This window comes from Chionomys nivalis, chromosome X (assembly GCF_950005125.1).
Source record: "Chionomys nivalis chromosome X, mChiNiv1.1, whole genome shotgun sequence".
Lineage (NCBI taxonomy): Eukaryota > Metazoa > Chordata > Mammalia > Rodentia > Cricetidae > Chionomys > Chionomys nivalis.
The window spans coordinates 86,996,518-87,021,900 of record NC_080112.1 but is presented as its reverse complement, the minus strand read 5'-3'; the positions used below and the strand labels follow the sequence as shown (position 1 = coordinate 87,021,900).

General features: G+C 34.9%; 1 protein-coding gene across 11 annotated transcripts in view; it reads right to left on the bottom strand.

Moving 5' to 3' along the window:
• Pcdh11x (protocadherin 11 X-linked) overlaps positions 1 to 25,383 on the bottom strand; it is a 596,387-nt gene that overhangs the window by 147,513 nt on the left and 423,491 nt on the right. The gene's annotated exons all lie outside the window — the stretch shown is intronic.

The following is a 25,383-nucleotide window of genomic DNA, read 5'->3' as shown; positions in this document are numbered from 1 at the left end:
ATTGTTAGAACTTCATTTCCAAAGTATGATCAATAGACTAGCATCATGAATACCACCTAGGGAGTTGTTAAGAAACATAACCTGAAAGCCAGGTGGTGGTGGTACACACCTTTAACCCCAGCACTCAAGAGGCAGAGAAAGGGAGATCTCTGTGAGTTTGAAACTATCCTGATCTACACAGAGAGTTCCAAGGCATATTCCAGGGCTACACAGAGAAACCCTGTATTGAACCAAAAAAAGACAGAAGTCTAAAAATCCCATAACCTGACTTATGCCACTTAGTGATTTGTTTACACTTTTATGAAGATATCAATGCAGTTTTATATCAATGTAAGGTGAAAAACTATAAAATAAATCCTTCCTGAAAAAAGAAATATTTTAAATTTTAGAATAAATATATACATCAAATATAGTCATATATATATATATATATATGTATAATACTTGGGGATCCCTGCTGCCAGCATAATAATTTTAAGGACAAACTCAAATAAAATAAAAAGCTGAGATAAAGGAAGATTTAATGTCACATAAATGGGCCAAAGCATTTTTAAGAAGAAAAAGGTGATATTTTTAATTTAGACAACTGCCCTCAACTACTTTAGAAATGCTTTTCTTAATAACTACTTATTGAATCATATATATTATGGAATTAATTGAGTTCTTTTTTGATTAAAAATTAACCCAGAAATAGGAGAAACTGAAACATTTGTATCTTCTAAATCATAATGTATTTTAAAAATATTTTTCAAAGTTGTCATCAGACAAAAGGGTTCTAAAAGGGAATTCTGCTATACATGAAGACAAACTTTTGTAAAGACAGTTTAAATTTTACATCAGGTGTGATGTGTGTGATTAGTTATGTCTATTCAGTGGTCTTTTCAATCTGTGTTCCCAGGGCATTCTAGTTCACCCTATGAGTAAAAATATATGAACATATTGACTTTATTCTCTTTGGTATTATGGGAGCTTTCCTGCTAAAAGATTTTTTTGGGGGTTTGGTTTTGTTCTTTTACTTAGCTGTAGACAGCATTCTTTGAAATCTATAGAGGATTTTGAAGAGTTAGATAGTTAGATAGGTATTGAATTGGGCTCAGTGTGTTTAAGATCTTTCTCCATGGTATTTGGATGTCAAGTATTATCTTTTAGAAACCAAGCTGTCATGTAAAACTGAAATGTGAAAGGAAGATATAACAGTTTAATAATAGACTTTTTATTTGGGATTTCAATATTTGGATTTCATTCTACTTTAGACCTGAAAATCTAATTTTTTACTTGAGAAAATATTTTGTGACATTTTCCATGTTTTTCTGTTTGCTAATTCTTCAAAAGTCAACACTAGGACTAGGGTTAATCATTATAGTAGAAAACATTCCTGATGGTATAATATTTACTAGAGTTCAGATTTTTGACATAGCTTTTATAGAACATTGTCTGTGGGAAAATAAATAAACAGCTTAAAAATTTTATCATTGATCCAATAATGAATGTGGTCTCTGTTGTGCTGTATTTCATAAATATCTTCAATGAGTGTTACATCTGTCCTGATTCAATTTAAATCAACTTGATCAAGCTAGAGTAATCACAGAAGAGAAAGTCTCAACTGACAAAATGTCTCTACCATACTAGCTTATCAAACCATACTAGCTTATCAATAAGCTTTTGGTGCATTTCATTTGGTTAGTTAATAAACTAATTAATTCATTGTATTATTTCTTTTACTTTTGATATTAAAATAAAACTATACCCTTTTTACCTTTCTTTTTTTCCTTTAAACACACCTATTTACCCCTCCTTACTCATTTTCACATTCATAGCCTTCCTCATTTTATAAATTATTATTACATGATTAGACTTAGATTAGATGTATATGATGTATGTGCATATATATAGGCATGTGTAGCCAAATATTTCCTGTGCTCTGCTGGATCAATTTTTCTCCTGCCTGCTGGTTCCTTAAGCTTCTTACAAAATACTCATTCAGAGGTTTAATTTTAATTATTTCTTGCTGATTTCTCAAGCTTACTAATCTTACATGTAAATACACCTTACATATAAATAAAGCTCTTACATGTAAATAAACTCATTTCTAATAATCTGTGTTTGCTATGTAGCTTCATGGCATTACCTGTTCTCTAGTATGTCTTGTTACTCTAGAAACTTCCTTGTTTTTTCTTCTCAATCCTGCCCTTCTTCACCTACATCTCTGTTTTGTTTCTTGCCTAGCTACATTCTGTCTGTCCATAGGCCAAAACAACTTTATTCATCAACTAATAAAGCAACATATATTTATGCTGTAGGAAGTCTTACAGCTTGTTGTTACACACCTACTGGGGCATGGCCACTTACACCATATATACTGATGCAGAGCCTGTGTCTGCTCCTTCTCTGTTCTCTGGTCAAGCAGAGAATACTGATTTGTGAGTTTTCCCCTAAAAAAGTAACCATCTATTTCTCATTTCAAAATGGAGGGGGGGGGCAATTGGATGGGATAGTAGATTGGTATGAGCTTACTCATACTAATAATAATAGTGAGTAATAGAGTGGATACTTGTAAGTTATTATTTATAGGCAATTACATTGGTATAGATTCTTGTATATTGATACAAAGTTAAATTATATTGAATATTGTATGTATGCATGCTTCTACCTCTGCTTAAAACATTTTTATATATTGATGTAAATTTATTAAATTGCAATGTACATTTCTACCTCTGATCAAGATACTTACACATTGTTTACATTTGGAGGTTATCCTCATTTATTGCACAGTTGTTTATTGTCTTTGTCTTTAAGTTATACAGGTATTAAGAATTATAGGTCAATAGTCATCTATGTTTGTCATACTTATAGTTAGACTAATCAGGTTCTTTAGATACATACAGATTATATTCTGCATAGATATATAATGGAATTTAAATAACTTATGGTTCTGTTGAAGTGAGACACAATTGCTCCTAGTAGCACCAATCTATTCCCAAGAGAATGTTGAGCACAGAAGATGCTCCACTTGGAACTTGTTTTCTTCTTGGCAAAACTGGCTTTTGGGCAAAGAAATGCCCATGCCTCAACCACTGACAAGATATATAGTATCCGGAAATGGATAAGCCAGACTGTCAAATCTTGCCAAGACAGGGAAAGCTGGTTTTGAAACTTTTCCTGCCTTTGAAAATGGTCTGTCAGTTATTCTAGGCCTTAGCTAAAGTTGGTTGCTTCAACGTTGCAAATGAGTCTTTGGGTGATTGCCCAGTTAGCCAGTTGTCTCTATCATTCGTTGCACATTCTGGAAGTTGCTTGATTGCACTTCCTGCTTACTCAAGTAATATTATTTCCCTTCTCGGATCTTCTATGGGGTTGAAGACTAGATGGTTGTAGTTACTTTCCTCTCATGACTTACCTGGCTAAGTTATTTATCTTACAAGATTTAAAGTAGTTAGAATAGGATATTTGTTCTTATTGTATATAATTTTGTATTAGGCTTAGAACTCTCTTATTTAAACATAAGGGAGAGGTGCTGTATACAGTCTTACAGCTTGTGGTTACCAGCCTACTAGGGCATGGCCTCTTAGACTATATATGCTTATATGCTTATTCAAAGCCTGCATCTGCCCCTTCTTTTTTTTTTCCCCTGGCGGTTCTTTCAGACTGCTGGATTGCTCAATTTGATCTCTGTTCTCCATTCCAACAGAGCATTCTAATTTGTGAGTTTACCCTTAAATAAATAACCATTTATTTCTCAATTCTGAGCTAGTATGGGATTTCTTTTAAGCATCCATTCTATATATTTGTAATATACAGAAGGATGTCCCATACCAGGTATGTATGAAAATATATAAACATATATGCATATATATTCCAAAACATAGCCTGCTCAGTCTTCTATATAATGTTACTTCTATGTGTGTTTTTACTGTTTACTATATGGCACTGGATAACTGCTATTTTTCCTGGGAAATATTATTTGTACCACTCTTAGAATTCCTTATTTGTCTCTAATTCTTTTTGTATCATACATGTGAATGACCCCTGCCAACTGCAGGAGGTGCCACCCTAGAATGGTAGCCCTCAATTGTATAAGAAGACATTTGGAGCAAGTTATGAAAAAAGTCTGTAAACAGCACTTCTACATGCATGCCGCATCAGTTCCCACCTCCAGATTTTTACCTTGAGTTCCTGTACAGGCTTTATCACAGCAATAGAAACACTAATTAAGACAGTAGAATTTCAACAACTTTAAAATAAACTTCTTAAGTGTAATGTCACCTTTATAATGCAAAATCGAAGCAGTTTACAATTAATTACAAGAGACATTCAAAACAGAAGAGTTGAGCATAGAGCAAAATGAATAAGCTGTATATTTACAGATTTTCTTCTCCCTGCTATTTAATTTTACAATACAGAAAAAATATAAATTCTAAATTTATTAATAATTGCAATTTGTTTTGAAGTAGTGCAGAATAGTGTAATGATTGCAGTGGTTCAGTAGTATTTCAGTGTTTTTATTTTAAAATTACCTTACGTATCTCTAATATCATTTCAGAAAGAGCAAACTATATTGATTTTTTAATTATGTAAGATTCTAAATGCGAAACCCTGCTTGAATCAGGGCCTTCTTACATACACAAAGTTTTCCATATGGATATACTACCATAGTTCCCTAGGGCGATGATAACTATTTAAATTTTATTCTAGTTTATTCACAATGAGTTCATTCATTTAAATTGCAAATATAGGTGCTTATAAACATTAGTATCTTTTGATTTTAGAAAATGATAAACATCAGATCTTAATTTAGGTCCTTAAACTGTTGATTAAAAGGTCTAAATCTTGATTTAATTTTTGTATGGGGTACCTATCCAAAAAATCATCAATTTCTTTTTCATTTTCCAATTTTGTGTAGTACAGGTTTATGGAGTATGATCTAATGATTCTCCAGATATCTTTGATGTCTGTTGTTAAATCAAGATCAGGTGAATAATTTAAATAGACCTATAACCTGCAAGGAAATAGATGTAGTCATTAAAAGCCTCCCAACACACAAAAAAGTCTAGACCTGGATGGTTTCAGAGCAGAATTCTACCAGAAATTCATAAAAAGAGCTAACACCCATACTCTTCAAAGTGTTTAACATAACAGAAATAGAAGGAACATTGGTCATCTCTTTTTATGAAGCTACAGATACCATGATACCAAAACCACAGACTCAGTAAAGAAAAAGAATTGCAAACCAATCTCACTCATGAACATAGATGCAAAAATACTCAATAAAATACTGGCAAACTGGATCTAAGAACACATCAAAAAATCATCTGCCATGAACACGTTGGCTTCATCTCAGAGATGCAGAATTTCAACACATGAAAATCTATCAATATAATCTACCACTTAAATAAACTGAAAGAAAAATACCATATGATCTTCTCGTTAAATGCTGAAAAACATTAGACAAAATCCAACAGCCCTTTATCATAAAGGTCCTAGAGAAATCATGGATACAAGAAACATATCTAAATATAATAAAAGCAATATACAGCAAATCAACAGCCAATATCAAATTAAATGTAGTGAAAATCAAATTGATTCCCCTAAAATCATGAACAAGACAAGGCTGTCAATTCCTGCAAATCTATTCAAAATAGTAGTTGAAGTTCTAGATAGAGCATAAAAACAATAAAAGAAGATTAAGGGGATTAAAGTTGTAAAGGAAAAATTCAAACTTTTACTATTTGACAATGATATGATAGGATACATAAGTGATCCCCAAAACTCTACCAGAGAATTCCTAAAGTTGATAATAATGTGGAAGGATACAAAATAAACTAAAAAAAAATCAGTAGCCCTCCCATGTACAAATGATAAAGAAGCTGAGAAAGAAATCAGGGAAACATCACCCTTCAAAAAATCCACAAACAACATAAAATATCTTGCAATAACACTAACCAAAGAAGTAAAAGACCTGTTTGACAGGAACTTTACATCTTTGAAAAAAGAAATTGAAGAAGATACCTGAAAGTCAAAGTTCTCCCATGATTTTGGATAAATAGGATCAGCATAATAAAAATGGCAATTCTACCAAAAGCAATCAATAGAGTTAATGCAATGCTGATTAAAATCGCAACACAATTCTTCACAGATCTTGAAGGAACAATACTCAGCCTCATATATGGAAAAACAAAAACTCCAAGATATCCAAAACAATCCTGTATTATACAGCATGTACTGGCTTTGTGGGAGCCTAGGCTGTTTGGATGCTCACCTTCCTAGACCCAGATGGAGGGGAGAGGACCTTGGATTTCCCACAGGGCATGGAATCCTGATTGCTCTTTGGGCTGGAGAGGGAGGGGGAGGAGATTGGGGGAGGGGGAGGGAAATGGGAGGCGAAGGTGGGGAGGAGGCAGAAATTAAAAAATTAAAAAAAATTAAAAAAAAGAAACTTCCAGAGGAATCAACATCCCTGACATCAAGCTCTATTACAGAGCTACAGTAATGAAAACAGCTTGGTATTGGAATAAAAACAGACTGGTTGACTAATGGAATTTATTGAAGACACAAATATTAATTCAAATACCTATGAACACCTGATATTTGACAAAGTAGCTGAAATTATACAATGGAAAAAAGAAAGCATCTTCAACAAATGGTGCTGGCATAACTGAATGTCAACATGGAGAAGAATGAAAATAGATCCATATATCTCCCCATGCACAGAACTCAAGTCCAAACCTCAATATAAATGTGACCACACTGAACCTGATAGAAGGAGAAGTGGGAAGTGGTTTTCAATGCATGGTCACAGGAGGCCATTTTATAAATATAATACCAGTAACAGAGACACTGAGAACACCAATAAATAAATGGTACCTCATGAAACTGTGAAGCTTCTGTAAAGCAAAGGACATAGTCAATAAGACAAAAGGCAGTCCACTGAATGGGAAAAGATCTTTACTAACCCCATATCAGACAGGGGACTGATCTCCATAATATTTAAAGAACTCAAAAAATTAGACATCAAAATTCCAAATAATGCAATTAAAAATGGCATTATGGGACTAAACAGAGAATTCTCAACAGAAGAATCTCAAATGGTCAAAAGACACTTAATGAAATGTTCAACATCTTTATCCATCACAGAAATGCAAATCAAAATGACTCTGAGATACTATTTTACACGAGTCAGAAAAGATAAGATCAAAAACATCAATGACAGCTTATGCTGAAGAGGATGTGGAGTAAGGCAAACACTCATCCATTGCTGGTAAAAATGCAAACTTGTAGAACCACTCTGTAAATCAGTGTGGTGGTTTCTCAGAAAACTGGGAAACAACCTACCCCAGGACCCAGGAAAACTAATGTTAGACATATACTCAAAGGATGCTCAATCATACTACAAGAAAATTGGTTCAATTATATTCATAGCAGCATTATTTGTAAGAGCCAGAATCTAGCAAGAATCTAGATGCCCCTCAACTGAAAAATGGATAAAGAAAATGTGATATATTTACACAATTGAGTACTACTCAGTGGTAAAAAGAATGACATCTTGTAATTTGCATGTAAATGGCTGTACTAGAAAAAAAAATCCTGAGTGAGGTAACCCAGACCCAGAAAGATGAACATAGTATGTTCCTACTCATAAGTGGATACTAGCTGTCAAACAAAGAATAATGAGCCTATATTCCACAATGGTAGAGAAGCTAATAATAAAGTGAACCCTAAGAAAAACACACATAGGTCCAACTGGGAAGTCGATATAGACAAGATCTTTTGATGAAATTGGAAGCATGGGGGTTGGAGTGGAGAAGGGAGGGTATAATGGTATGAGGAGAGGAGAAGTAGCTGGGAGTATAGCTTGAGGGAAGGGTATAGTTCAGATGGTGGAAGGACAAAGATGAAGAACAAGGAAGGAGATATTTTGAATGTGGGAGCCATTATGGCTCTAGCAAGAAACCTGGCACTAGAGAAATTCCCAGAAATCCATAGGGATGACTCTAGCTAAGAAGTTAAGCAGTAGTGGAGAGTGTAACATGAAGGGGGGCCTGCTTGTTGTTGGGGTTTCTGTCCTGTCCAGTACCTCATAGCTGTTTAGCCCCAAAGAAAATCATACATATGTCTCCATAAATTATAAGCTGATTGGCCCATTAGCTCTAGCCTCTCACTGGCTAACTCTCACATCTTGATTAACCCATTTTTCTGATCTATGTTAACCATGTGGGTCAGTACCTTCTTTCAATGTGGTAGATCACATCCTGTTGCTTTGGTGGCCCGGGCAGGAGTGGGAGGAATCAACTTCCTCCTTCCCAGAATTCTCCTGTTCTCATTACATCATTTCTACTTCCTGTCTGCTTTTCCCACTTATATTTCCTGCCGGGCCAATCAGCATTTATTTATAACATGATTGAAAGATTACAGACAATTCTCCCACCCCAGGAGAGGGTGTCTAAACTGGCATTGCCCTGTTGTCAGATTGATGATTGTCTTAAATATCACCATAGATCCTTTATCTAGCAACTGATGGAAACAGGGAGAGACATGCAGTGGAGCACTGCACTGAGCTCCCAAAATCCAATTGAAGAGTGGGAAGAATGAGAATATGACCAAGAGGTCAAGAGCATGATTGGGATACCCACTGAAACAGTTTCCCTGGGCTAATGGGAGCTTACCAACTCCAGACAGACAGGAAAGGAACCAACATAGGACCAAACTAGACCCTCTGAATGTGAGTCACAGTTGTATGGCTGTGGCAGACTGTGGGGCCAATGGCAGTGGTGCCAGGATTTACTACTACTGTTTTTAGTAGCTTTATCAATGAATGGATACCTTGCTCAGCCTAGATAGAATACAGAGAGCCTTGAACCCTCATTAAAACAATGTACTTTATACTCTCTATGGAATGAATGGAGTGTGAAGTGGAGGGAAAGGTGGAGGGGGAGAATGGGAAGAGGGGAGGAACTGGGAACTGTAATTAGTATGTAAAATGAAAAAACATATTTATTTAAAAAATTAAAGAAAAAAAGGTCTAAATTTCAGTTCTCTCGTTTGCATTATGAGTAGGTTAGACTAAATGTCATCCGATGTCCCAAAGAGCCTAAAAATTCTAAGTCAATATAAAAGTCAATACCTGCACTGTCACGTTTTGGGATTTTAATAGTTATAAATAATCCTAAGAGGAGAATCAGTATAATCCCTTCATTTTACAGCAAAGGAAAAGGAGGTTACATAATCTACCCAATGCTGCTGAGCTAGTCAACTACTATTCATAGATGAGAGTTCTGCAGTATACAAGGTAATTGCCTGAAGGATGTGATCTATTTTGTTTTGTGGTGAAAAGATTTCATGAATAGTCATCATCACAAAATGAAGAAGTACAATAAAGAATTTTATTTAATATCAAATATTGTGAAAGTTTCATTCAGGTAGTTGTTCACAGAGCCTCCATGTGGCTCACTTGTTTGTCTCCTAAGCCGGGAGATATGTTTTCCTTTTTCTTCTATCTCTTTCTGATATTGGGCCTAATTCGCCATTTTTTAGATTTATTGTTTAAAAATTTCATACATGTTTATATTATAGTTTGATCAAACACACCCTATTCTCTCACTCAAATAACTTTTATTCCCTCCACCATATTTTATTTCCAACTCCAAACACTGTTTCATAATAACTCACTGAGTCAAAGTAATTCTTTTCATGCACACATGGGTGTCGAATGTTCTTCTCCCCATGCCTGCTTGCAGTATGGATGTTTGTTGAAAATCTATTGGTGATCAGACTAGCAAGCTTAAAATACATGGCTTCTCTCTTCTGCTTCTCAATCGCCCTTCTGAAAGCTGCTGTGATTTATTCTAAGCCTGTTCTTCCAGTTCCTTATAAAATCTAAAATGTTTCCTGACATTTAAAAATCTGCAACTAATTCTTAAAAGTAGGTTTTAAAGAAATAATGAAAGGTAGATGTAAAATTATGAGCTTGTCATAGGTTTGAGGTAAATTTTAGGATAAAATAAATTCTAATGGCTAATTTTTTTTGTACTGCTTGAAAGAACATTTTTGTATAAACTAAAACTTTTCCAAAATAACATAAAAATTAGTGTGTAAGATAAATACCATAAAGCTACAGATAAGGAGACAATTATATCTAAATTATTGATTTTACAAGGGATAAATATGACTCATAGAATTGTCACTTATACTTCAGTCTTTGTTGGAAATTTTCAAAATCCAATAAAGATATAAATTTGAGAGTGCACAGATTTTCCATATTTATTATGTAATGGATTTACTGATATACTCACTAGACATTGTATGTTAGTGTGAGCAATAGTGAGAGCTGCATGTTCTTTTGCAATTTAAAAGCATCAAGAAAATCCAAAATACATTGCTGTAGTACTCCTTATTCATTATAAATTGTGCATTATATTTAAGAAATTTGTACATGGCTGATATTGTTAAGTAGTCTAAGTCACTCATCAGTTGCATTCTGCCTCTCTGGTTGTACTGACTTCCAAAAACATACTACAAAAAGAAACAAATAGAAAATTATCTTGTTTTATAATCAAAGTAAAACAAGGAGAGAGAATCAGATAAAAGAAGCAGTGACAGAAGAAGGTCATAAAATGAATAGCTTCTTGGCTTATAAAAAATAGAAACATAAATGTCAAATTAACTTTGTTATATGGTATAGGTAGTCTAATAACAATTTAGAATCACAGGAAGGATTAATGTGCATAGAAGGCCACTGATTCTCTGTCATTGATGGTGGTTATTCAATTGAATGATACTTCAGAACTTATGTCATAGGCTTTCTATGGCAGCTGGTGCCAAGCTCCCAGAGTTGTCATTTTCAAACAGAAAAGACAAGATAAGTGATTGCTTTACTTACAGAGGCCTGCTTTTGAGTGATAAAACTTCACCTAATACATCTTAGATTTATGACACTAAAGATAATGCTCATCTTCCATGCTGTCATTAAAATGGAATGCTGCTAATATCTTTAAGTTTTCAACTTTAAACATGCATTTCTTTTGATCTATGATTTTTGTAACATTGTTTAAAGATTGTCTCTTGTAGAAAATCTGACTTTGCCCCCACTAAGCCCACATATTACAAATAAAAAGCCAGTTTTCAATTGATCTTCATTGTTACAACATTTTTCACTAAGGGAAGTCGAAGATAATAGACCATTCACTAAAATATTTATTTTACCCAACTTACATACCATGCCCTTATTCCAAGCATAAAGATAGCAGCTTTTGAATTTGAGGGCAGCCTGTTATACAGAGATAGTTTAGGACAAGCAGAGAAATGCTGTATTGACACTCCACAAACAAAGAAACTAAAAATATTCATTTTATCTATTTTTATTATAAACTACATTTTAAAGAAACTTCCATGGAAAGGAACTGATATAACTCATACACCTCAATTGGTAAAATTTTTACATCTACCTAAGTAAATTGATCTTAAAAGAATCTATGACTGTCACATATTGTTTATTGTCTCTCAACAACAAAAAATCAATTTCATTATATGTTTTCACTATAACACAATTACTATATAAAAGACCCTAAAATAATTCAGCAGTAATAATAATATCAATGTTTGCAATATTTTTCTTTTAGAAAAAAGCTCTGTTTTTGTTACTTTAAGATATTATATATGAAATAATATTTTATCATTCCATTGGCTTATAAAGCTGTTCATTCTCTTCTGTTTTCAAACCAATAAGAAAACATTTCTTCTGTATAATTATCAAGCCAGAATCACCATGTTCAGTTACTTTATCCAAATAACTAATATCAATGAAAATCTTATCAATCCATAGAAATGCTGATAGATTTTTAAAATATTTTCACATTTGATGAACTGATTTAAATTATATTTTCCTTTATATTCTTGCATTATTGTAGGTTAAGAATGCAGGTTTCCCTTTTGTCTGTGAGGTCTCTGGTCAGCAAGGGGCCCTGATCCTGCACCAGAAGATCCATTGGGGGGTGAGTGTGTTCCTGACCGGCGGCAGAAGCCCTGGAAATGGAGCACAGACATTTCTCAACCCCATAAAATTTCTGCTCATCCTGCAGGGGCTTCTCTCCCCGGCTACTGCCTCTCTCTTCCTATCCCTTCCCAGCTTTCTCCAAGGCATCCCTTCCCTTCCTTGGGGCCAGAAGAACCCCCAGCTCAGCCTATTTTGGGGCTGGAATGGGGTGGTGAGTGCAACTGGTGGAAGTTCCTTTGTTTTACTAAGCCTGCAAGCAGCAAACTAGGCCTTTTGTCTGTGAGGTCCCTGGCCAGCAAGGGGCCCTGATCTTGTAAGAGAAGATCCATCAGAGAGCATTTGAAGGAAGACATGGGCAGGTGCCAATGCAAGAATTCCTCCAACAATCTGAAAAACAACATGGTAACACCAGAACCTAACGAAAATAAAACAGGAAGACATGAATACCCTAATCCAGAAGTAGAAAAAAATAGACATTATGAAAGTGATAGAGTCCCTTAAACAGGATATGAAAAACTCCCTTAAAGAAATGGATGAGAAGAATAACAAAACTTGAAGAAATAAATAAATCCCTAAAAGACACCATAGGAAACCAAGAAAAAAAACAAATGTTATCCAGTTCAAGACTTGAAAACTGAAATGGAGGCAATGAAGAAAACACAAACCGAGAGATGCCAGGATATGGAAAATCTAGGAAAATGAACAGAGAATACAGAGACAGGCATAACCAACAGAATACAAGAGATAGAAGAAAGAATCTCAGAAACTGAAGACACTATAGAGAAAATAAATGTACTCATCAAAGAAAACAGCAAATCCAACTAATTCTCATCACAAAACATCCAGAAAATCTGAGACACAATAAAAAGGCCAAACCTAAGAATACTAGTGGTAGAAGAAGGAGAAGAAATACAGCTCAAAGGCCCAGAAAATCTATTCAACAAAATTATAGAAGAAAACTTTCCCAACCTAAAGAAGGATATTCCTATGAACGTTCAAGAAGCATACAGAACACCAAATAGACTGGATCAGAAAAAAAAATCCCCTCGCCATAAAATAATCAAAAGACAAAACATACAGAATAATGAAAGAATATTAAGAGCTGCAAAAAAAAAAGGTCCAGTAACTTACAAAGGTAAACCGATCAGACTTACACCTGACTTCTCAATGGAAACCATGAAAGCCAGAAGGTCTTGAATAAATGTGCTGCAGAAACTAAGAGGCCATCTATGCAAACCAAGACTGCTATACCCAGTCAAGCTTTCATTCACCATCAAAGGGGAAAAAAATATTCCAGGATAAAAACAAATGTAAACAATACATAGCCACAAATCCAGCCTTACAGAAAGTAATAGAAGGAAAATCACAAACCAAGGATTCCAACAATGCCCACAATAACTCAGACATCTAGCGACCTTCACCAGCACAACTCAAAGAAGGGAAACACATCAACTTTACCACCAAAAAAGAAGAAAAAATAACTGGAGTTAACAACCACTGGTCATTAATATCACATAATATCAATGGACTAAATTCACCTATAAAAAGGCACAGGCTGAGATTGGGTACAAAAACAGGATCCAACATTCTGATGTTTAGAAGAAACACAACTCAACCACAAAGACAGACATCTACTCAGAGTAAAGGGTTGAGAAAAGGTTTTTCAATCAAATGGACCAAAGAAACAAGTGTGTGTGGCTATACTAATTTCTAACAAAATTGATTTCAAACTAAAATCAATCAGAAGAGATGGAGATGAACACTTTATACTCGTAACAGGAACAATTCATCAGGATGAAGTCTCAATCCTGAATATCTATGCCCCCAATATAAAAGCACCCACTTATGTAAAAGAAACGTTACTAGAGCTCAAGGCAGATATAAAACCCCACACACTAATGGTAGGAGACTTTAACACTCCTCTTTCACCAATGGACAGGGCAATCAGACAGAAACCTAACAGAGAAATAAGAGAATTAATGGAGGTATTGAATCAAATGGACTTAACAGACATCTATAGAACAATCCACCCAAATAGGAAAGAATATACCTTCTTCTAAGCATCTCATGGAACCTTCTCAAAAATTGACCACATACTCGGTAACAAAGCAAACTTCTACAAATATAGAGACAAAGACCCACATTGGGGCACCAGACTGAAATCTCAAGTTCCAAATCATGAGCAGGAGACAGAGCATGAGCAAGGAACTCAGGACCGCGAGGGGTGCACCCACACACTGAGACAATGGGGATGCTCTATCTGGAACTCACCAAGGCCAGCTGGCCTGGGTCTGAAAAAGCATGGGATAAAACCGGACTTGCTGAACATAATGGACAATGAGGACTACTGAGAACTCAAGAACAATGGCAATGGGTTTTTGATCCTACTGCTCGTACTGGCTTTGTGGGAGCCTAGGCAGTTTGGATGCTCACCTTACTAGACCTGGATGGAGGTGGGTGGTCCTTGGACTTCCCACAGGGCAGGGAACCGGGATTACGCTTAGGGATGATGAGGGAGGGGGACTTGATGGGGAGGGGGAGGGAAATGGGAGGTGGTGGCAGGGAGAAGGCAGAAATCTTTAATAAATAAATAAAAAAATATTAGTAACCACCTGTGTCTTATCAGATCACCATGGAATAAAGTTAGAATTTAAGAATAATTTTACCCCCAGAAAGCCCAAAAACTCATGGAAGCTGAACAGTCAACTACTGAACCACCCCTGGGTCAGAGAAGAAATAAAGAAAGAAATTAAAGTCTTCCTTGAATTCATCGAAAATAAAGACACAACATACCCAAACCTATGGGACACTATGAAAGCAGTGCTAGGAGGAAAGTTCATAGCTCTAAGTGCCCACATTAAAAAAAAAATGAAGAAACCTCACATTGGAGACTTAACAGCACAGCTGAAAGCTCTAGGGAAAAAAAAGAATCACACAGGAGGAGTAGAAGACAGGAAATAATCAAACTGGGGACTGAACTCAACAAAATAGAAACACAGAAGACAATACAAAGAATCAATGAAACAAAGAGCTGGTTCTTTGAGCAAGTCAACAAGATTGACAAAACTTTATCCTAACTAATCAAAAGGCAGAGAGAGAACATGCAAATTAACAAGATCAGAAATGAAAAGGGGGACATAACAACAGACACTGAGGAAATTCAGGGAATCATTAGGTCTTACTACAAAAGCTTATATGCCACAAAGTTGGAAAACGTAAGAAATGTACTTTTTAGATAAGTACCATTTACCAAAATTAAATCAAGACCAGGTGAACAATTTAAATAGACCTATAAGTCGTGAAGAAATAGAAGCTGTCATAGAAAACCTCCCAACCAAAAAAAGCCCAGGACCTGATGGTTTTAATGCAGATTTTTATCAGAACTTCCAAGAAGAGCTGATACCTATACTCCTTAATGTGTTTCACATAATAGAATCAGAAGAGTCATTGCCAAACTCTTTTTATGAAGCTACAGTCAACCTGATTCCAAAACCACACAAAGACCCAACCAAGAAAGATAATTAGAGACCAATCTCACTCTTTAACATCAATGTAAAAATTCTCAATAAAATTTTGGCAAACAGAATCCAAGAACACATTTAAAAAATTATCCATTACGATCAAATATACTTCATCCCAGAGATGCAGGGCTGATTCAACATACAAAAATCTATCAATATAATACATCATATAAATAAACTGAAAGAAAAAAAACATGATCATTTCATTAGATGCTGAAAAAGCATGTGACAACATTCAACACCCCTTTATGATAAAGGTTTTGGAGAGATTAGGGATACAAGGATCATACCTAAATATAATAAAAGCAATATATAGCAAGCCAACAGCTAATATCAAATTAAATGGAGAGAACCTCAAAGCCATTCCACTAAAATCAAGAACAAGACAAGGCTGTCCACTCTCACCATATCTCTTCAACATAGTTCCTGGAGTTCTAGCAATAGCAATAAGACAAGATAAGGAGATCAAGGTTTTGCAAATCAGAAAGGACAAAGTCAAACTTCCGTTATTTGCAGATGATATGATAGTGGACATTAGTGATCCCAAAAACTCTACCAAAGAATTCCTACAGCTGAAAAATACATTCAGTGATGTGGCAGGTTACAAGATCAACTCAAAAAATTTAGTAGCCCTCGTATACACAAAGGATAGAGAAGCAGAGAGTGAAATCAGAGAAATATCATCTTTTATGACAGCCACAAATAGAATAAAGTATCTCGAGGTAACTCTAACCAAGGAAGTGAAAGATCTATTTGACAAAACATTTAAGGCATTGAAAAAAGAAATTGAAGAGGACACCAGAAAATGGAAGGATCTCCCATGCTCTTGCATGGGTAGGATCAACATAGTAAAAATGGCAATTCTACCATAGACAATCTGTAAATTCAACGCAATCCCCATTAAAATTCCAACAAAATTCTTCACAGACCTTGAGAGAACAATAATCAACTTTATATGAAAAAACAAAAAAACCCAGGATAGCCGAAACAATCTTATACAATAAAGGAACTTCTGGAGGCATTACCATGCCTGACTTCAAACTCTATTACAGAGCTACAGTAATGAAAACAGCTTGGTATTGGCATAAAAGCAGAGAAATCAACCAAGGGAATTGAATAGAAGACTCAGATATTAACCCACAAACCTATGAACACCTGATTTTCGACAAAGGAGCTAAAAGTATACAATGGAAGAAAGAAAACATCTTCAATAAATGGTGCTGGCATATCTGGATGTCGATCTGTACAAGAATGAAAATAGACCCATATTTATCACCATGCACAAAACTCAAGTCCAAATGAATTAAAGACCTCCGTGTAAATCCGACCACACTGAACCTGATAGAAGAGAAAGTGGAAGTAGACTGCAACACATGGGCACAGGAGATAACTTCCTATGTTTAACCCCAGTAGCACAGACAATAAGAGCAACATTGAATAAATGGGACCTCCTAAAACTGAGAAGCTTCTGTAAAGCAAAGGACACTGTCATTAAGACCAAAAGGCAACCTACGTATTGGGAGATCTTCACCAACTTCGCATTAGACAAACATCTGATCTCCAAAATATATAAATAACTCAAGAAAGTAGACTTTAAAATGCTAATTAACACAATTAAAAAAAAGGGAGGCACTGAACTGAACAGACAGAATTTTCAACAGAAGAACTTCAAATGGCCAAAGGACACTTAAGGTCAAGCTCAACCTCCTTAGCGATCAGGAAATTACAAATCAAAACAACTTTGAGATACCATCTTACACCTGTCAGAATGGCTTAAATAAAAAACACATGAGCCTATGCTGGAGAGGATGTGGAGTAAGGGGAACACTCATTCATTTCTGGTGGGAATGCAAACTTGTGAAACTTCTTTGGAAATCAGTGTCCTGGTTTCTCAGGAAATTCGGGATCAACCTACCCCAGGATCCAGCAATACCACTCTTGGGAATATACCCAAGAGATGCCCAATCATACTACAAAAGCATTTTTTCAACTATGTTCATAGCAGCATTATTTGTAATAGTCAGAACCTGGAAACAACCTAGATGCCCTCAATGGAAGAATGGATAAAGAGAGTGTGGAATATATATGCATTAGAGTACTACTCAGTGGTAAAAAACAATGACATCTTGAATTTTGCATGCAAATGGATGGAAGTAGAAAACACTATCCTGAGTGAGATAACCCAGACCCAAAAAGATGAATATGGTATGTACTCAGTCATAAGTGGATTCTAGCCATAAATAAAGGATATTGAGCCTATAATTCGGGAGCCTAGAGAAACTAAATAAGAAGGTGAACCCAAAGAAAAACATATAGTTATCCTCCTGATATTGGAAGTAGACAAGATTGCCAGGGAAAAATTGGGAACTTGGGGGGTAGGGTTTGGGTGCGGGTAAGGGGAGCGGGGGAGAGAAAAGACAGAAGGGGAGGAAGGGGAGAGCTTGGGGGAATGGGCTGGTTGGGATGGAGGAAGGGTGGATATGGGAGCAGGGAAGTAGATATCTTAATTAAGGGAGCCATTTTAGGATTGGCAAGAGACTTGACTCTAGAGAGGTTCCCAGGTGTCCAAGGAGATGTCCCCAGCTTGTTCCTTGGGCAGCTGAGGAGAGGGTGCTTGAACTGGCCCTATCTTATAGCCACACTGATGAATATCTTGCATATCACCGTAGAACCTTCATCTGGCGATGGATGGAGATAGAGACAGAGACCCACACTGGAGCACTGAATTGATCTGCCAAGGTCCAAATGAGGTGCAGAAGGAGAAAAAAGATGTACAAGGAAGTCAGGACCACGAGGGTTGTGCCGACCCACTGAGACGATGGGTCTGATCTAATGGGAGCTCACCAAGGCCAGCTGGACTGGGACTGATGGAGCATGTGATCAAACCGGACTCTCTGAATGTGGCTGACAAGGAGGGCTGACTGAGAAGCCAAGGACAATGGCACTGGGTTTTGATTCTACTACATGTACTGGCTTTGTGGGAGCCTCGTCTGTTTGGATGCTCACCTTGCTAGACCTGGATGGAGAGGGGAGGACCTTGGACTTCCCACATGGCATGGAAATCTGACTGCTCTTTGGACTGGAGAGGGAGGGAAGGAGGAGTGGGGGAGGGGGAGGGAAATGGGAGGAGGGGAGTAGGTGGAAATTTTTAATAAAAAGAAAAAACAAATGCAGGTTTTAAGAACCTGTGTCCCTTGATAAATTGGTGGATCCATATCACTGTAATCCCACACTGAATAAAAATATCTCGTCACAAATATCTTTAATATACCTAAGCTACCAAACATTGTAGATTAGCAATGTAGTCTATAGAGTATGGGTAGATTTTCCACTTAATGTAATGACTCAATTGTGTTTTTGAGGATTCAGACATTATCTCTATGAAGGAAATGACCAAAATTCAAAATTGAAGTTTGGTTTTCTCTAAATACATACTGCTTCCATAAAACTGTACTCTGAAAAATCACAATTTAGCTATTTCAATAAAAGGAGGTTTGTATATAGTCCATCACAGAATCAAATAAATTATTCAGTCTTCTGGTGAAACATAACTTCTCTTAAGTGGTATAAATTCCCTTTTATTTCTTAAAACATTGTATACAAACTGATGGGCATTCAATTTTATTCTCAATGAAATAAGTAAATTTGTGTGAGGCTTACCTCAAAAGTATTTCATAAGAAAAAGTCTTATGTAGTCAAATTATCTTAGTTGTTTCTAAAGTATAATGAGCATGGGGTTGAACACCTGAATATCTAGTACTCCAGAGGCAGGAAAATAAGGATTCAAGAGTATTCCAAACTATATACTTATTTTCATGTCCATCCTGCCTCACAATAATACACAGTCCCAGAGAAGATAGACAACAACGAGGACCCTAAGAGAGACATACATAGATCTAATCTACATGGGAAGTAGAAAACGACAAGATCTTCTGAGTTAACTGAGTCCATAGGAACTGTGGGAGAGGGTTGAAGGGGAGAGAAGAGGAAAGAAGGAGAGCAGATAACAATGTATAGCTCAATAAAATAGAAATTAAAATAGAGCAAAACAAAATAAAACAAAACAAATGGAAAAATACCTAATAAGTTTAAAATATGTATGTAACAGTTAATAAACTGTTCCTAAGAATAATTCTGGAATTTTTTCAAAATATGTTAATGTCCCCTTAATATATAAGGAATTATTCTTTTTACTCATTAACTGAATCATAATTTCTTCTTAGATTTTTGGATGAATAACAAGAATAACTTCCTACATTATTTGTATATCCTTACAGTACAAGTATAACAAGAGTTGTTTAAGAAATTATTTGAGTGGTTTTATTTTGGTTTTGACTTATGAACTTACTAGTACCTAATATACATAATTACGGTGTTGCATTTTAATGATGCATTATTAGTATATCTTTATACAGTTTCATAGGTTTATTTATTTTAAATTTTACCAGCTGTCAATGTTTAGAATAATATGTTCAGCTAATGAAAAACTCAACTCATGATTACCCTTGTGATCTTAATATCAGCAGTTTTACCCAATCAAGACAATTTTGGCAGATTTCTGAGAAGTAAAATAGTAAACCAAGTTATTCTTCCACTTCTTACACCAATTATTTAGGTTATGATAGAAGATCAATCAAAATGTGTTATCAGGAAAAGATAATCACTTATTTTTTGTGGATTAGTTAAATGTATATTAGACTACTAAGCATGCCAATTTTATAAAAGAGAAATGAATACCAATATATGTGATAACCTGTGATATAACAGATATATCTTTGTAAAATTAAGAAAAAATATATTTCTCTTTCTTTTATATATAGAACATGTGTATAGAGTCTTAAGACTCCATGTATTTTGTTCTGTTACTAAATACACAGGTATGATTTGTTGGAAGGAGGGTCCCTTGTTCATTCCGGCCACCCAGAATCAAAATAATCACACAGAACCTGTATTAATGAGTAGGATTACTCCATGTCCTCCCCATCTACCAAAGTTCTGCCCTATCAACAGGCCAAGGCAATTTCTTTATTCATTAATGGTAATCACAGCACACAGAGGAGACTTCCACATCACCTCCCCTTTTCTGTTTAAAGTTTTTAACATAGTAAAATTACATGTAACAAAACAGGTATCAAATGGGAGAACTGAACTGAATGCTGGCAGAAAGAAGAGCAGAATCAGAGAAATGCCATGGATCTGCCACCAGAGATAGATGTGATGAAACTTTGCTGGTAGGCCATGACATTGTAGTGATTTAGAGATTAATAGAAATGGTTTAAATTAAGATGTAAGAATTATCCAATAAGAAGCTAGAGCTAATGGGCTAAGCAATGTTTTAATGTGTGGTTATTTTGGTACGGGGTGACTGTGATGAACAAGCAGGCCCTCCTCCTACAATGATTGGAGGCAAAACATATTAATGAATTAATTTTTAGTCAGTTGATAAATTTACACTTAGATGTTTTGTTTTCTTGAGGATCAAATGTTATCCACTGAGTGATTTACTTAGTAATATGTTCAGGAAGTAAGGCATCATGTATGAAATGACCATACACTGTGATAATATTCATTCAAAGTCATAAGATATATCATTTGATTGAACTAGAAACATTTATTAAATTAAGATAGCCGTCTCCTTATTTTTTATAAAAGGAGTTTCATTTAGTTCAGGTTGGTCTCAACATAATTATGAAGCTCAAGATGATACTAACCTATGATTATTTTTCTGTATTGCCAAGGTACCTAGTACTAGTATGCCTCACATCTAGTTTTTCTCTTTAATTTATGGAAAAATTACCATGAAGATAAGTGGTCAGTAGCTAATAAACTACAGATCAGTCTCGGTCTTTAGAAGCCTTTAAACATATCAGTTCCAAAGGACCATTTATTATAACTAATCAAATTATAATATGTTAGCACTGTAGTGGTATCATCTTTGTACAAAAAAAGCTTACCTAAAGATCAGAGAATGGAGCTAGACACTAGCTAACCATTGATGTCTGAAGGTCTGTACAAATAGCCAGGAAGTGGAATGTCTGTGTGCAGAACAGAAGTGATAAGGTGTGAGGAAACAGGATCTTATTCTCTTTTCAGCAGAGAATTTAAGAAGTAAGGTGGCTGTGGATTTCTCCTTTGTCTCTGATCTCTCAGCATTTTACCCAATATCTGATCCTGGGCTCTTGTTATTAAGACCTATTAGAACTTGTGCTACACATCACACTGATACAAATATAATAGCAAAAACACATTCATTATGAGGTAGAAACTCATCTGTACTGCTTTCATATGCCTTCATAAATCTTTAATGTTTCATTGGTATACACTAGTACTACTGCCAATCTCAGAGGTCAGTACAAATTATAATACCAGGACATGGTTTTATAAAAATAAGATGAAAATATTTTAATATATTTTTCAAAAATTGTATTTTAACAAATTATGCACAGATATGGACAAAAGGTCATACACAATTTATTTTCTTAGCATCAAGTGTCCTTAAATCTCTGGACAATAATACACATGGATATATGAAATACACTGCCACTTACACTGTGCACTTTTACATAGCCATATGATTATCTGTTTCTTTGAGTACATTTTTACAATGTTCCCTGAAAATCCATTATTTATTAAAGTATATATTCCCCCTAATAGCCATTTAAAATGTCATTTGATGGATTCTTCATTTGGCGATATTTTTATTAACTAAACGGTAATGTCAAAGAACATGAAAATGCTAAACATAATTTTGTGATGTTATTATAAGAGGAAAGTTTTGGAATGGAGGTTGTTGTTCCAAGCACAAAGACATGTAGATGAGTATGTCAAGTGACCTAATATCAAATGCTTTATAAACCAACTTTAATATAAAATACAATTTCAGAAAGCTCTCAAATGACACAAGATGTTTTACTAAACTTGTTTCCCAAACAAATAAATAAATTAATTAATTCTCATTTTAAAATTTACTGATGTTTGTTATGTTTAGTTATATGTCACCATTTGTCCGCTTGTGTATTTGTGCATGTGAGTGAGTGCAGGTGTGGATTGGTGGCAGATATATTTGAGCTAGAGTTACAACCAGTTGAGATTCAATGAACTTAACTCAGATATTCTTCATGAACGGTAAACATTCCATCTCTAAGATGTTTCTCTAGCCACACTACTTTCTTTCTTTCTTACAAAAGCAAGTTAACATTATTGGTAAAACCTTAAGAAAAGGGACTTTATAATTTATTCATACAATCAATGAGGCTTAGTCCGTCTGGGATTATATAAACAAAATAGTATGAACAAATTCCTCTAACAAGTTTTGAGAAAAATCTTATTCATAAAAGCTATATTTCTTGTTTTGTTAGCTTACAAGGGACTTTAAAAACTATGTGCTCATTTCAGTGAGTCCTTGTCAGGAAAAAAAATGATTGAGTTTTCAACAAATTTCAGAAATATGTTTAAGCAAAATTTAAAGGAACATCTTAGATTCAGTAAAAGAATTGATTATTATTATAACTCACAGTAAATGTAAGTTTCTTTTTTTTAACTTGTTTTGTTTTTTTGAGACAAGGTTTCTCTGTAGCTTTGGAAACTGTCCTGGAACTAGCTCTTGTAGAACAGGCTGTCCTCAAACTCACAGAGATCCACCTGCCTCTGCCTCCCGAGTGCTGGAATTAAAGGTGTGCACCACCACCTCCTGGCAAAAGTAAGTTTCAAATATTGACTTAATAATGTTTAATTTTATGCACAAATAGAAATCAGTTTTAATTAGCTCTAAGCCTCATCTAGGCTTATTAAAATATAAGTAACACAAATACAGCATTTCTTTGCTAATATTACAACCAACATCCAGATTAATTTAAAATAAAAACTACTGAACTTTAGAAACTTGAAACTTTCAATTCTTTCTTCCTGTAGAATTAATATGAAAAAAAAATCCAATGGCCAACATACTGATTTTATTTTCATTGGAGGAGAGAAGTAGTCAGACCTAGTAACTGAAAGATTTTGTGTATATACATATAAGTTCTATAATACATGTTACATAGGCCTTATTATGTCAGCTAAAGTCATGTCATTAACATTTTTGTCTTTATTTCTGTTGACATTAGTGATTGAACATTTAAGGCTGCATATTAAATACAAATAAGACAAACTCATTTCAAGAATACTGAATGAATCTCTACTTTGAAAATATCTCATTAAAATAGGATCATTAATACAGTTATATTTAAGCCGGGCGGTGGTGGCGCACGCCTTTAATCCCAGCACTTGGAAGGCAGAGGTAGGCGGATCTCTGTGAGTTCGAGGCCAGCCTGGTCTACAAGAGCTAGTTCCAGGACAGGAACTAAAAGCTACGGAGAAACCCTGTCTCAAAAATCCAAAAAAAAAAAAAAAAAAAAAAAAGAATAGAATTTCTATTTAGCTGGGCGGTGGTGGCGCACGCCTTTAATCCCAGCACTCGGGAGGCAGAGGCAGGCGGATCTCTGTGAGTTCGAGGCCAGCCTGGTCTACAGAGGGAGTTCCAGGACAGGCTCCAAAGCCACAGAGAAACCCTGTCTCAAAAAACCAAAAATAAAAAAAAAATACAGTTATATTTATTTTAAATAATTTATAAATAAAGATATACTGTAAAATATAGTATGTATAATCATTTTCTGTAAGTATAAATAAAATCCCATCTTGTCTTACCCAGCTTAAAATATTATTTCAGGATTGGATGTTTATTCTGAGTAATCATATTTGAAAAGGAATTAATAATAAAACATATGCAAATGAATCTGTTTTTTCTATCTTATAAAAAGATTTTTTTCTACCCATGCATTCATATTAATCCACAAAATATGATAGGAATATATTTAAGAGAAATTCATCTGAGTACATCAGAGCAGTGAATCATTGTAAGAACTACGCATGATCCCTACACTGTAAAGGAGGATACACCTATTATCAATGCTTACTGAAAATTTATAGTTTTCAAATTAATATTAGTTTATTATTCTGAGTATGAAATTGAAAGTATATAATTTAGAGATCAGGCATGTAAGACTTTGTGTCTATTATTTTATAAAAACTTTTGAGCAACTATATTTGCAGAGAGGAAATGTAAAAAATGATGAGGTGTTTTGATTTATTGTGACTCTAAAGACTGACATTAAATCTTGATGTTTAACCATTATATTTCCTCTAATTTTATCATCATCTAAAGGAAGAGATTAAAATGTGACGAGAAAAGCTGGAGGTATTGATGCCTCAGTAGTTAGGATAATCAACTGCCCCTGAAGATCTGGTTCATTTTCAACACCCATCTCAGAACCTCAAAAGCACCTGTTGTCTCAATTCCAGGTGGTCAGAACATATTTCTATTCTCTGCTGCCATTTGAAAAATGTGATATTTTTAAATTTTTTAAAATTCGTTTTAGTTAGGTGTGTGTGTGTGTGTGTTTCTCTTTGGGAATCTGTCACGCAGCTCCCAAATAAATAAACAGAAACTTATTCTTACTTATAAATGCTCTGTATTAGCTTGGCTTGTTTTTAGCCAGCTCTTCTAACTTAAATTATCCAATTTCTCTTTACTGTATTTTGTCTTTGGGCTTTTTAATTTTTTTTTTATTTTATATATATTTCTTTTCTTCTTCATGGTGACTGGTCCCTGTCATCCTTTTTTTCTCCTTTTTTCATGTCTCACTCTCTTTCCTAGATTTCTCATTTTATTTAGTCTCTCTGCCGACCAGACTGGCCAATTTCACTCTCCGAACTAACTATTGAACCTTCAGCTCTTTACTAGACCATTCAGGTGATTTAGGCAGGCAAAGTAACACATCTTTACAGAGTTAAATAAATGCAGCATAAAAGAATGCAACACATTCCTGCATCATTAAC